The 14,511-nt window shown below is 40.0% G+C and overlaps 1 protein-coding gene across 15 annotated transcripts in view; it reads left to right on the plus strand.

The window, feature by feature from the left end:
• Window positions 1–14,511, plus strand: part of fbrsl1 (fibrosin-like 1) — a 1,030,575-nt gene that overhangs the window by 932,882 nt on the left and 83,182 nt on the right. The window lies entirely within an intron of this gene.

Here is a 14,511-nt window from a genome sequence, read left to right on the forward strand (position 1 = left end):
AGTGCATTATTGATTCCTGAGATGAAAAGTTTCTCCAATCTGGAGAGGGCAAAATTTGACATCTACTCACGAGTGTCGAAGACTGAAAAGGTTTGCTGACACAAAATAAAACAACAAACTAAAACTCCTGGCAAGATTTGTTTTCTTCACCTGGAAAGACCGTAACAAGGGGATATAATCTAGGATAAAGGATGAACACCTTAGAAACAAGATGAGGAAAAGTATATTGTGCAAGGAGTCTTAACTTTGTTGCATTAAGTCATTGAATATATTCAGGGTGAGATGAGTAGATTTTTGGATGTTGTTCAGCATGACATCTAAAGCTTCAACAAGCTTCTATAGATGTGTCGCGTATTGACCTGGTTGTGTCACAGCCTGGTATGGAAACAGCAATGCCCTTGAATGGAAAATCCTACCCCAAGTGATGGATACAGCCCAGTACATCACAGGTAAAGCAATCCCAAACATTGAGCACAGGTAAGCTGCATTCATCATCTGCCACCGCCTAGGCCATGCTTTTTTCTCACTGCTGCCATCAGGTAGAAGGTACAAGAGCCTCAGGACTCGCACCACCAGCTTCAAGAACAGTTATTAGCTCTCAACCATCAGGCTACACTCACTTGCCCCATCGCTGAAATGTTCCTGCAGCCAATGATCTCACTTTAAGGACTCTTTCTCTCATTATCTCATGTTCTCGTTATTTATTACTACTTATTTTATATTTGCATTTGCACAGTTTGTTGTCTTCTGCACTCTAGTTGATCTTTCATTGATACTGATATAGTTACTATTCTATAGATTTGGTGAGTATGTCCATAGGAAAATGAATCTCAGGGTTGTACATGGTGACATATATATGTACTTTGATAATAAAACTTACTTTGAACTTTAGATTGGCTGGGAATATAGACATAAGGCAGAGGAGCTGGAATGGAAGAGCAAATTTGGCCAAAATCCACTTTTGTTTTCTTTTGTTGTAGGAGGATTGCTTGACTTGGGAGGCCGCTCTTTAGGAGCAGCTGCTGAGTAGAAACTGTGATTTTGTTTAAGACTATTTATTCCCATGGTACCCTCTTGGTAGTTGCTGGCAGTGAGTTCATTCTTTTCCTTCCTTACATCCCTCCAGTCCATCGAAGTAAGTGAAAGCCACTCACCCATTGAAATAATATAGCCAATGTCAAAAATTCACTCTAGGCAATTGTGGAATGAGACTTTGCACACTGAAACTGATCTCATTTGCATCCCATCAGCAGAATGTATCAATAAACTCCCTTCACCAAAGGGTCTCGGCCTGGAACGTCGACTGTACCTCTTCCTGGAGATGCTGTCTGGCCTGCTATGTTCACCAGCAACTTTGTGTGTTGCTTGAATTTCCAGCATCTGCAGAATTCCTGTTATTTGTGTCTTATATTTCACATTTAACATTTCCACTGATGTAGTATTTATAGTGTATACTTGTGACATTAATATATCTATAGCTATATATCCATAAGCCAAATTGCTCGGTTATTAAAGCTGACAGTATAATGTCCTGCACAAAACATGCAGAATGCTAGGGGAACTTCGGTTGGGCAGCGTCTCTGGAGGTGACTAAGCAGTCAAAGCTTTGGCTCAGGACCCTTCATTCAGTGTAATCTCCTGAAGTTTTGCATGGTTTGAACTGGCCACTCGTCTCTTCAGTGACTAATCAGCAGGAAGTATAATTTTTGTTTTACTCAGTTTGCCATTTTTCAGGTTAGTATTTACAGGCAAGCTATGTCCATTCAGCCCATAGTTCTGCTGCGCCACTCGTTCATGGCTAGTTTATTTCCCTCTCAAACCCATTCTGCTGCCTCCGCCCTGTAACCTTCATGCCAAGAGCCTATCAACCTCTGCTTTAAATATATCCAACGTTTTGGCCTCCACGGCTCCCTGTGGCAATGAATTCCACTGATTTACTGCCCTCTGGCTAAAGAAATTCCTTCTCATCTCTGTTCTAAATTGATGACCTGTGCCCTCCAGTCCTAGACTCTCCAACGCATAGTAGATGGGCCAAAGGTCCTGTTTCTGTGGAAACATCAGAGGTAATATATAAAGGAGATTTCCCTACTTAAAGGGAACAGAATCACTGAAATTACCCTGGAAATTTATATTGGGAATGTTTTATGGTTTAAATTCATATTGAGAATGTTTAATGCCTTTTCATGAAGCTTTATGAAGCTTGAAGCTAATAAATTCATAAAAGCTTAGATCAAGTGAATTGCTGATGTCTTTGTACTTTAGTTGAGAGCACTACTTTAAGGAAATTGCTTTTGATCTTGTGAGGTTGCAGACTACAGTATTCAGTGCAACCCTATCATATGATTTTAGATGTACAGTTACTGTGCACAAGTGGCTAGGGAAAGGTCCTAGTTGATAAAGATTCATTTTTAAAGCAACCTTCTGCAGTGGAGTCTGTAAGCCAAAACTTAACCGATAGTGGGTTGGAAACATTGTTTTTCAAATTTCTGAGTGGGATACTTTTGGACAGTGAATATCCAATTGTGTTGTAGCTGAGTTGGGTCATGCAGTCTTGAACAAAAGTTCAATGCCAGATTAAGAGCAACTGTTCAGGTTTGGGATATCTCTAGTTGTTAAAAAAAAAATGATGCCAGAATTGTAGTTTGAGAACACCTTGGCTTAGTCTCAGGATATAAAATCCTTTTTTTTTGGGGGAGGAAAGGGCTAGCAAAGCGCAGAAAACACAGAATAATCTGTAGACCCCTGAACAGTGGCTATACTAGAAGACAGCAAGAAATAATGGCAACATGTAACAAAGGTAATACAGTAATTGAACATGATCCTGGACTTGACAAATGAAATTTGCAGAGGTAGTTTTAGTAGACAGAGGTAAGTATGCTAAAAATACAGTTTCATGCAACACATATATATAGCTAGGATGTCTTAAGACTTTTAAACAGTACTTTATTTGTCAACATGGAGTGGAGAGTGTGTTTGTTCACCTGTGGGAGCAAACGGTGTTGGGAATGGTGAAGATGGAGTGCCATGGGTGGGGTGATAAAGTTCATCCGTTCCTGTAAACAATGGATTCAGTACTGACTATGTCTGTGACTGCAGTGTGTTTGAATAATGTCTCACAGCTGCTTTCTTTGGAGGAAGATGAGGGTTAAAGTTCACCCAGATCCACATAGATGTCTCTGGGCTTTTCATACCTTTTGATTTTGACAAAAAGCAGTACCTGATGGAAATTAGACAGAACATTTCTTTCTTAATTAAAGCATACATTTGACGGATGTTTTTATCTTTGTAATTAAGTTGTGGCTCCAGCAAACCAGGTAGGAAATTCTTTTCTTTAATTAAGGTGGCTGGAGTGTCTAACAAATTAATTGTACCTTTGTATCAATAGTCCATTGACTTGACCGGAATGGTTATCAAACTGATTGTTCTTTTGTATTGGTGGCCTTATAACTTCTGACATCGGGCAGTGAACTTGTAGAACTGCCAGGGAGATGAGAAAGGGTCTCACCCTGATGTCAGGTCCAAGTTCACTCACTGGCTGAGCTTGAAAAAATAAATGGGTGAAAAGATAAGTAACAATCTTTTTGTGCTGTCGTTATTTGATCCAGCAAAGTTACGTTTACAGGGGTGTAGGCCAAGTGGCAGAGGAGGAGTGCTAGGGTGGCGTCGTACAAACAGACAACATTTTATTTTCCTATCTTGCAAGCTGCATTGAGTGGAATGGCTGAGAGAACAATGTTAAGGCCTCAGATCTGCACAAACTATGTTCATGACTTGGTTGAAAAGTATTTGTAGTATATGCATCCCAAGTTTGCTTATGGTACAAAGATAAGCTGGAAATTAAATTAGAAAGAGGACTCAGTTGGCAAGTTGGTAAAATCAAGTTAAAGGATGGAGTCTTGTGGCGAACTGCAAGTCTTTCCTCATTGGTAGGAAGAATATTTTATATGACTTGTGATTAAAAAATCCCCCCTCATTCTTCTAAATTCCAGTAGTGGGGGTGCTATCTGCATGGACCTTAGCAAGATTTGATAAGGTTCCAGATGGCTGGCTGGTTCAGAAGGTTATAACACATCGGATCTGCGATGACCTCACCAATTAGATACAATGTTGGCTTGATGGTACTGGAGTGCATGGCAGAGCATGGAAGTGGAGTGTGGAGAGACCTGTAACCAGCATCCGTGCAGGGTTCACTGTTCTCATACTGTATATATTAATGATTCTGTCATACAACAACAGAGAAAAAGGCCCTTTGGCCCAAGAAATCCTCACAATCAAGAGGTTCATCTAAACTGGTGCCAGTTGTCAGTGTTTGGCTCATAGCCATGTAAACTTGTCCTGTTGATGTACCCGTCTCGTCTGTCTTTCAAAGGTTGTTATTGTATCTGCTGGACATGAACTGTGACCTTGCAAGGATCATCTGCATGTTAATGGGAACACTGGGCCGTGCAATTTTGTGCTTAAAACTGTGGAAATGTATCTGTAACCCTGAAGTCTTTATGCATTTATAACTTTTGTAAATTTAATGTGACAAAATGGAATCTGTGTGATCCTAGAGTGCTTTGTTGGTTTGTTAGTGGGTGTGGGGTAAAGGTGACTTTTCTCCCCAAATGTTGTTGGGAACATAAAGCTCACATCAGGTAGGTTAAAAGGAGTGTGAGACTCCAAAATGGCTGTTTTGCTTTAATAATCGTAGAAAGTGAAATATTTAGCTTTTGTAGAAGTAACAAAGGCTTTGTTGTGTACAGGTCAGCTAAGTCTTCTAATATACAGTAACAGAGCAAAACAAACTCATAGTGAATTAAATTGTAAGTGCATTTATTCCTTGTAAGGGGAAGTCTACCTAAATACATTAACTCATTGGTAGGTAGCTTCAATCTCGGAGTTCAAAACAGCCCATTTTTATACGATTACAAAGTCCATTAATTTATCAACTTCATGTCTTTGAGGTTGTTCCATTCCATAATGGTATTCTTTCCTTATCTGCATCTGTCTTAAATGAGTTGTGAGAATGCAAGTGGTTTGACTTTGCAAAGTGCATCATTTTGCACTTGTCCAGGTTAAAATTCATTTGCCATTCCTTTGACAGTATCTTGCTATACCCTTCTTCCCTTTTGGTTTTCATCTGCAAATTTACTGATCTTGATGGAACAGCTTTGCTATAGGTGTAGAAATGCTAGAAGACGACAGTGTGGATCAGGGAAAAAGTGGTGTAGTGTGATTTATATTGATATGGTTACTGCTGTCAATGTCGAGGGATGTATACAGGGGTAGATGTGTGCAACTGTCTCTCGGTCACCTCTTCAAAATTTCAAATTCACAAAATATGATTTCCACAAAGTTCAATGTTCAAAGTACATTTATTATCAAAGTACATATATATTATACAATCTTGAGATTCGACTCCTTACAGGCAGCCACAAAACAAAGACACCCAAAAGACCATTGAACACTCAATGTGCATAGATGAATAAAACATCATGCAAACAATAACACGAGCAAATAGCATTCTAAACTGGTCTGCAAAGAGAGTTCCATAGTTCAGCACAGAACCGTTGTGGAGCAGCAATCTGTCCTTTGCCTTGGGCCCCAACACCCTGACCTTTTGAAACTGGCCTGGTGCCTGAATTTCCGTCCAAACATTGAGTTCAGTCGCCTCCATATGCTCTGGAGCCTGGACACCACCAGCTTGATTTGGCCTGTAACTGACCTCCCTGATTCGGCACGGCACTTAAAATGATCAAACCTCGGGTATTCCTCACTCTCAACGACGGGCCCATCGCCTGGCCTTGCTTTGGTTCTGCCACATCGAATTGCCACCAAGTCCAAAGTGAAGGTACAGACTATTACTTGCAATGATTGTTTGCCAGAAAAATGTGTGATTAACAAAATATTTGGTTGTTTTCCTTTTTCTATTAGCCACCAACCAGAGGTTCACCAGCACCTTCTTAAACAGTAACAGACAAAGCAATGTCTGCTATCTCTAATCAGTCCTTGGCTTTCCAAATATAAGTAAATTCTATCCCTCGGAATCCCTTGCTACCTAAAACATCCATTAATACAGACCTTAGAGAGTTTGCCACTTTATGTATTTCAGGATCACCAACACCATTAAGTCCACACTCATTTCCCATGGCTTTTCACAAAGATTACCATGTTGATCCACTTTGAAATGAATTATTTTGTAGGTGTAAAGCCATGCTTTACACCTACAAGATGACAAGCCTTTCAACTAGGATCTTATAAGTGCTCCTTAAATTAATGGACTGTAAATGAACTAATTCCTTGAAATACATCAATGTTTTGAAGAAATTTATAACACAAAAGTGTAATGTAATTGTACCTCAACTATTTTGTTCACTTCCTGCTGTAATGTTAGAATATTGAATTCTTGACTTGTTGGTGTATCTATGATGTTTTCTGATCTAATTTCAGAAAGCAGGAGAACATTCTTCATACATCTTCAACTCCGCACTTATCACACCAGCTTATCTAAACTTCATCTAAATGTTTAAATTAACAGATTCAACTCCCTCATCCTTTGAGAAAGGGGGTTCCCAATCATTTTTATGCCATGGACCCCTACCATTAACTGATGGGTCTGTGGACCCCAGGTTGGGAACCCCTGCTCTAGAGACTTTATGAATTCTCCAAGAAGTTAGTGTTCCTTAAACAAAAGAGGTGAAAGTTGAGTCAAGCAGAAAAGAGATCAGACTTTGTCCTGTCCAGTTGGTAATGCATCCTCTATTGACATTCAAACCTGACACTTAAAGAGCTGTGCCTTGGGCATGAGTAACTAAACACTCTTGTCATACTCTTGATAAAGCAGGTTTGTTGTTAGGTATCGTCGTCGTCGTCATCATCATCATGTGCCGTGTCGTATGATGTGGGCGACCATGGTCTATCCACGGTCATGATTGTTCTGGTCAAATTTTTCTACAGAAGTGGTTTGCCATTGCCTTCTGGGCAGTGTCTTTACAAGACGGGTGACCCCAGCCATTATCAACACTCTTCAGAGATTGTCTGCCTGGTGTCAGTGGTTGTATAACCAGTACATGTGATAAGCACCAGCTGTTCATACGACCATCCACCACCTGCTCGAAGGCTTCATGTAACCCTGATCGAAAGGCTAAGCAGGTGCTACACCTTGCCCAAGGGTGACCTGCAGGCTAGTGGAGGGAAGGAGCACCTTACACCTCCTCTGGCAGATACCCCACCACCCATAAGTATAGGTGGAGAAGTGTTCCTAAGAGGACAATTTGGATCGGGGAAAAGTAGACCAGTGTGATTTATATTGACTTGCTTACTGCTGCCAGTGTAGAGGGATGTGTAGAGGGGTTGATGTGTGCAAGCAGCAAGGTTGCTAAGCCTTGTCTACAAAGTATTCAAGAATCACATGCTTTGATTAGTAAAGGTAATTCAAGTTGCGGGTCTGTATGTGGTCTTAATGTTCACTAAGCTGATTGTAATGTAGTCAAGGTAATTGAGGAATTCAGTGAGTAATGCAACACAAAATGCTGAAGGAACTCAACAGGTCAGGCAGCATCTATGGAGGGGAATAAACAGTCGTTTCAGGCCAAGATCCTCCATCAAGGCTGATAAAGGGTCTCATGACATTTCAGGCTGAGACCCTTTGTCAGTCTTGATGGAAGTTGTCAGCCCAAAATATCAACTGTTTATTCCCCTCCATTGATGCCACCTTAATGGCTGCGATCCTCCAGCATTTTGTGCGTATTGCTCCAGATTTCCAGCATCTCTTATGTTTGGGAGTAACAGTCTTGTTTGCCAAAATGAGCAGTTGTGTGTGGTTTATTCCCCATTCCAGATTAATTGTAGATCAGGACTGTGGAAGAGGAGAATTCAGCCTTAGAATTTATTGAACATATCAAAGTCTGACCATTGCTTTCCTTGGATATGTGTAACATTAAACCAATGGCTCAGCTGAATGACCTACAACATTTACTTAGTTGGAACCAAATTGTGATTCATTATCAACTGCCTATAAGCATTTCACAGAATTGTATATTCTTTCACAAACATTCAATTAAATTTATTTTATTTATAGCATCTCAAAGTATACTTGGAGCTTCACGGATGTAGAATAGGCCCAGACAAGGTGGCGAGGAAAGAAATCCAAAGACCTGGAGTATTTTGATTGTCTGAAAAGGAAAGAGGATGTGCATGTCAGATAAAAAATTCTATATGAAGGCAACACAGCCAAAAGCTTTAAATTATAACATCAGGTCAATGATCAGACAAAGTTATCATCTTACGGAATAGTGAGCAAGCTTGTGGAACTGTCTGGACTATTTTTCCTAGCGATCTGCTTTCAGTGACTGAAACAGAAAGATTTAGATGCCCCCTTGGCTCCCCATAACATCACTTCCATTTCCTATCTCTTTCAAGGCCCTGCTTCAGCATCCAAAAACTTCAGAACCTATTCTTTCCAATATTTTGTGATTTACATCAACTGCTTGGCATGTTCACTCCTGCTGTACAAAATTGGCTGAGCAATTAGGGACCTGTCAGAGGAAGAGATGAATGAGCAATAATTGGAGAAAATAGCAATTAAGTGTGTAACTTTTAACAGACAAAGATTCTTGAAGTTTGGAATAGGCTGTGCTAGCTTGGATAGTGACTTTTGAAAACATAGATAATATTGGGCCAATGATATTGTTTGTTGGAATCTGTACTGGGTCGGGGACTGGCCCCTTCTGTTGGTGCTGCCCTCTGGTGTTCACTCAGTGAAAGAACAAGCTAAACCAAGACAACTTGCCATGTTCCATCAACTACAGGTCATGCCATTGGGACTTGGGCTTAGTATTTTTTTCATGACTACATTTTTCTGCTAACAAAACCATATGTGCTGTGTGCTGTTCGGTAATGTGTTTAGCACCTTGTCCCCAAAGCAACACTGTTTTATTGGACTATATCCATGTGTGAATGATAATGAACTTGAACTTTTCACCACGGTCAAATAACGCAAATTCAAAAAATGAAGTTATTCCATTATGACTATTTAAAACCTTGGGCTTTGCCTTGTTTTTGGCTACTGCTGTTTGAAACCAAGGTATAGCTTATTTAGGATAAGATTTTCTTTCATGTGAGCGTTAGGGGTCTCTTTCTCAAAGGACAGTGGAAACACAACCTTTCAATAGCTTTAAGTAGACTTCTTGGATGGATTCTTTATTAAGCATGGGTGTGAAAGATTACTGCAGATAGATGGGAATGTGGAGATGATGTTAAAATCAGACTAGACATGATGTCACTGAATAGCAGGGCAGACTCGGGTTTAAGTGGCTTGCTCCTTGTTTGCGTGCATCAAATCAAATAAAATTTAAGTTTAATTATTATTCAATGATACATGGATGCATCTTTCCCCTGGGACTGAGATGTAAAACATACACAACACATTCAAAATGGCAAACAAAGAAATACATAATCATGTAAAAAAAACAACATATATAGTCTCGGACCTTGAGTGACAGGTCCTGCAAATTGATGGTACAGTCTCCTGGCAGAGCGCAGGCAGACACACGCAATCCAGCCTGTCATTCCATTGGTCAAACACTGGAGAGCCCAGCCCCCAACTGAGCACAGATGCCACGCTGCACTGCCTCTGACATCTCTCGTTGGACTGCAGTAACAGGCAAGCTTGTGGCTTGAGGCCAAATCCTCGCTGCAACCAAGGCTACACAGCTCCCATACCGCCTGCCTTTCCACCAAACAAAGGAACTAGGCCTGCGGCATCAAAAATTATCAATGCCTAACAGGGCCATGCAATCAGAAGAGAACCGCCCAAGCCAATCACCCATGGTTACACTGCATGTTTAATCATGCCTTTGCGCGCCAACTATGATGCCTTAGAGTTGCAGACATGTTCATATGTTAGGAATGTCTAATCAAATAAAAGGCATAACTGCAAGCTACAACTCTGCCATTGTATGAAGAAAACAAACACTTGGAGGCATGCTATGCTTTGTGTTCATGCAAATAATTCACTTGAGACCGGGATTGATTGTTGTCACATAGGCAAAGTTAACCAAATCGTTTTAATATGAAAATCAAATGCAGGTGCACAAGTGCTTAACTCTATTTAATCTCAGTTAAGTGTGATTGAATACACCCAAAGAGCAGGGCTTTAAAGGTATTAGCAGATATATCAGTGCATCAGGGTCTTTAGGAAAGAACATAGCTACTGTTCATTAATTCAGCAGGAAAGTTCGTGAAACGCCTTGAGATTAGGGATTTTTGAAGGCTTTAGCCAAGGCTGTTAATAAATAAAATAAATGTATCCAGTCTGCTTGAGGAAAATTCAAGACTAAGGAAAGTAGCTCTCTAGTTGGGGTGCAATCGAACAAAGAAACACCATATAAATAATTCATTGTGATCGTGTCTGTTTTTATTAAACTTCATTCGAAAACCATACACTTGTGTTTCCCATTTTAGGAGCTCAAATTGTGTTTGGTTTCGTTTTAATGGAATTAGCTTATTCTTACTACTAAAAATATCTTAGGAAATATTTTAACTGTTTTAATGTTTTCAAAAAAAAATTACATAGACGTAACTAAAGATGGTTATCAATAATTTGAGGGGATGACTAAGTGATCAACAGTGTGTCAGATACATGCTCAGAAAATCAAGTCAGCACCAAGGAGACTGCAATTGTGCAAGCCCTGTGTTTCATTGACATTAGCTTCTGACATAAGTTATAAGAGACTGGTGACAATACCAAATAAAATATTATTGATTTGCTGATGCCATCAATCAAGGGCATGCATTGTTATGGAAATTGTTGCCTATCTGACCAACCCTAATGAATGCTTTAGTTTGGCTGAGGCCCTTTATGTCATGAACTGGCAGCAATAGCACACCACCTGACCAAAGCAGCTTCATCTTGCAGTTTATAGTAATTGCGGCAGCTATGTACCTGTTCTGTCTGTGTTGTGTTCTGTGTTGTGCAGTTATGTTTATTATTGTAACTAGTAACATGAGTAGGGGCGTGGTAAAAGCAGAGGGGAATAAGTTCCGTATTCTTGCTTATTTCATGGCTGTTTGCAGAGGTAGTACCTTTTGTTGAGCACTGGATATCGCTCAATAATGCTAATGTTTCTTCACTTCAATATTGTACATTTGCTAATAAAGGATCGAAATATGTATCCTTGACATTTGGATCAAATATTACAGGAGTAGGGCACATCATGCAAATAATACAAGTTTGTAGGGTTGCCGGCAGCAGCAATTGTTTTGATTCTGGTTTTTCCGCTGCAGTCAACTTTTGTAGGAAGTCATGTTTATTTGTTGAGATGCAGTGTGGAATAGTCCCTTCCGGCACTTTGAGCATGCCGCCTAACAATCCCTGATTGAACCCTAGTTTACAATGACCAGTTAACTACTAACTGGTGCATCTTTGGATTGTGGGAGGAAACCAGAGCACCCAGAGTAAATCTACGCATTCCACAGGGAGAACATACAGATGACGTCGGAATTGAACTCCGATGCCCTAAGCTGTAATAGCTTCATGCTAAAATGCTATGCTACCGTGGCGAAGCATTGCTAAGATAACATTGTTCTGACTTTCATGGAAAAGTCTGCATCTTCCTCACCCACCCGCAGTTAGCAGAAAAGTGTCAATGCTTCTAAGTGAAATAGAACGCCAAACATCATTTCCACAGCAGGTTTCCTCCAGGAACTGGTTTGAGGGGAAAACAGCCAAATACTGATAAATAAATGAGAGATTTGAGGGCTTTTAAATACATATTCAGCAAGACCACACAGCAGAAAAATGTGTTTTTTGACAGGTATATTCGAAGAAAGATGTGCTCCAGTATTTTGTTTACTGACGAGTGAGCATCTGTTAACATCAAACCAACAATAGTATTTATTTATTGTTTCGTAAATGAAATATAAAACGTCTTCATGCCATCATGTCAACTTTGTTATAATCCTGCAGTTAAACCAATACTTGGCTCCTACAAAGCTTGCTTCCTTGCACACTCCCCTATTTGCCACTGTCACTACAGCATTCCTCTGATTTAGTTCTAAATCCATTTTGACAGCTTATGGAATGGGTTGTATATAGAGAAGGAAACCAGATGTGACAGTCCTCTGTGGCAAATTCCAGCTGCCTGCAGCCGAAGGTTGGAAGATGAACTGATCCCGATTTGTTTCACAGCTCGGGCCCTCTCTAGTTAATTGGCTGCCAATAGCTTTCCTAATGACTGATGATGGATGGAATGCTGGTTGCTTGAACAGGGCACTTAGAGCAATGAAAGCATCATACATACAGATATCACCTGAAGACAGCTGCCTTGGCAGGAGAGGCGGCAGCAGCAATCGATGGTGTTGCTTCTTGTCCCTTCCCTTTAGTATCTCATCAGACGCTGTGCAGATAAGTATTGCTTATTTTGGCAAACTGACACAATTGCTTAGATGTTAACTTTTGTCTGCCAGACCATACATCTTCAGCTGTTTATAGGAAAAAAATGTGACAAGTAATTTGTGTTGTCGGTCAATGGGCATCTGTTTAATCCAACCTAACCAACAGCTTCTGTCACCCTGCAGAATATTCCTACTGACGCGGAGGGAAATTGGGTTTGCTTATCTTTATTCTTCTGGCAGAGGTGGAACAAATTTATATGTCTCTGCTTCAGCTCACAATGCTCTACCAAATTATTTCCAAGATAATGCCTTTTTTCCATACTGAGGTTTCTCAATCCAACTTCTGTTTACGATGGCAAGCTAGTTATTTAATTTTTTTATTGTTGAGATGTAGCGTGGAGTAGTCCCTTATGACACTTCAAGCTACGCTGCCAGCAATCCAGTATTTAACCCCAGCCTAATCATGGGACAATTTACAATAACCAATTAACCTACCAACTCTGGTGTTTTCTGGGAGGAAACCAGAGCACCTGGAGAAAACCCACCAAGTCATGGGGAGAACACAGAAACTCCTTACTGGTGGCGATGAGAATTGAATCCAGATAGCCCGTACTGTAAAAGCATTGTGTTAACCACTATGCTACCATGCTGCTCCAAGCCTTTGTGATTTTTTTAAAGTTCAAGTAATGTTATAGTTTCAGGAATAAGTGCAATTTAACACAAGACCTTTCAGAAAAAAGATTTAAGTTATAGATTTTTTGAAAAACTGTGGAATTTAAATGGCTTCATAAAATATCCTAATTTCAATTTGATTGCAGCAATAGACAAACAATTTCTGCTGGCAAATAGTTTTGTTTGTATTACAATTTTCTTTTATTGTACGTGTTCTCACTGCAAACTAGTGGTGCAGTGAAAACTGGAGGCAGGTGTGATCCATCAGAAATCATCGGTTATGACTTTGACATGGCAAGAAATTGTAGCTAATGTTTAACCTGTGTTGTTGCTTTCGCCAGTAAACCAGCTCAGAAGATAACGTTAACAACTGACAGGGCAAGATTAGCCAGTTGCAAGCAAATCTTAAGCAACCTGCACAAAAATGCTGGAGGAACTCAGCAGGCCAGGCAGCATCTGTGGAAAAGAGTAAACGAATGACGTTTTGGGCCTGCTGAGTTCCTCCAGCATTTTTGTGCATATTGCTTTGGATTCTCAGCATCTGCAAATTTCCTTGCATTTGCAAGCAAATCTTGTTCAGCCTGTATTTCACTCATTAACATTGAACTAGTTGGATTATTAAAACTTAAATGCAGCCAGTTTCTTAGTTTTACAATGTTAAATTGATACCCATTCACCATTTAATCTTTTTAACCACTGATGGGGTCAATCAGTCAGCATCTTTCACTGTATTTTTAATTGCAACAATTTTATAATTTAAAGCAACACACACAAAAGAGATACAGCACAGGAAAGACTGCTATAATTATTGAGCTAGAAAACCAAATTTAATTCCATCATGGCATCTGTGAGTTTAAATTAATTACATCTGGCATTTGAAAAAAAAGTTATCAGTAATGTTAGACTACTATATATTTACAAAAAATCCTTCTGAGTCGTTCTGCCCATGATGTTAAAGAAAATCTGCCACCTTTATTTGGTCGGGCCTGTCCTTGGTTCCAGACCCAACGGTGTATCAAGTGTGTCATTAGGCCTACCAGGCTTATGCCAGCCATCAAGCACCGATTTATACTCATCCTGCACAAAGTCCCATACATTTACCTTGACCCAACCTAATCTCCCTATATTTTCCCCAGGCCAGATTCTAGATTCTTAGGTTAATTTACAGTAAATTCTCCTCTAAACCAACATGTTTTTGAGATGAAGAAGGAATGGGAGCATCTGGGGAAACCCATGTGATCACAGCAAGAACGTGCAAACTCCACAAAGATTTTGAAATCAGCAGCTGCACCACCATGTGATTGACACTTAATGCCTCTATGATAATAACTATCAGTCTCTCTGTCTGCCAATTACACCACTGGCTGTTAGGGCAGCAATGAAGGAAATCTTCCATCTCTGGCAGTGTTCAGGGCTTCCCTCATCATGTCAGTAGATTCCTCTCAGTTTTTGCTACTGTCA

This window comes from Mobula hypostoma, chromosome 21 (genome assembly GCF_963921235.1).
Source record: "Mobula hypostoma chromosome 21, sMobHyp1.1, whole genome shotgun sequence".
Taxonomy (NCBI): domain Eukaryota; kingdom Metazoa; phylum Chordata; class Chondrichthyes; order Myliobatiformes; family Myliobatidae; genus Mobula; species Mobula hypostoma.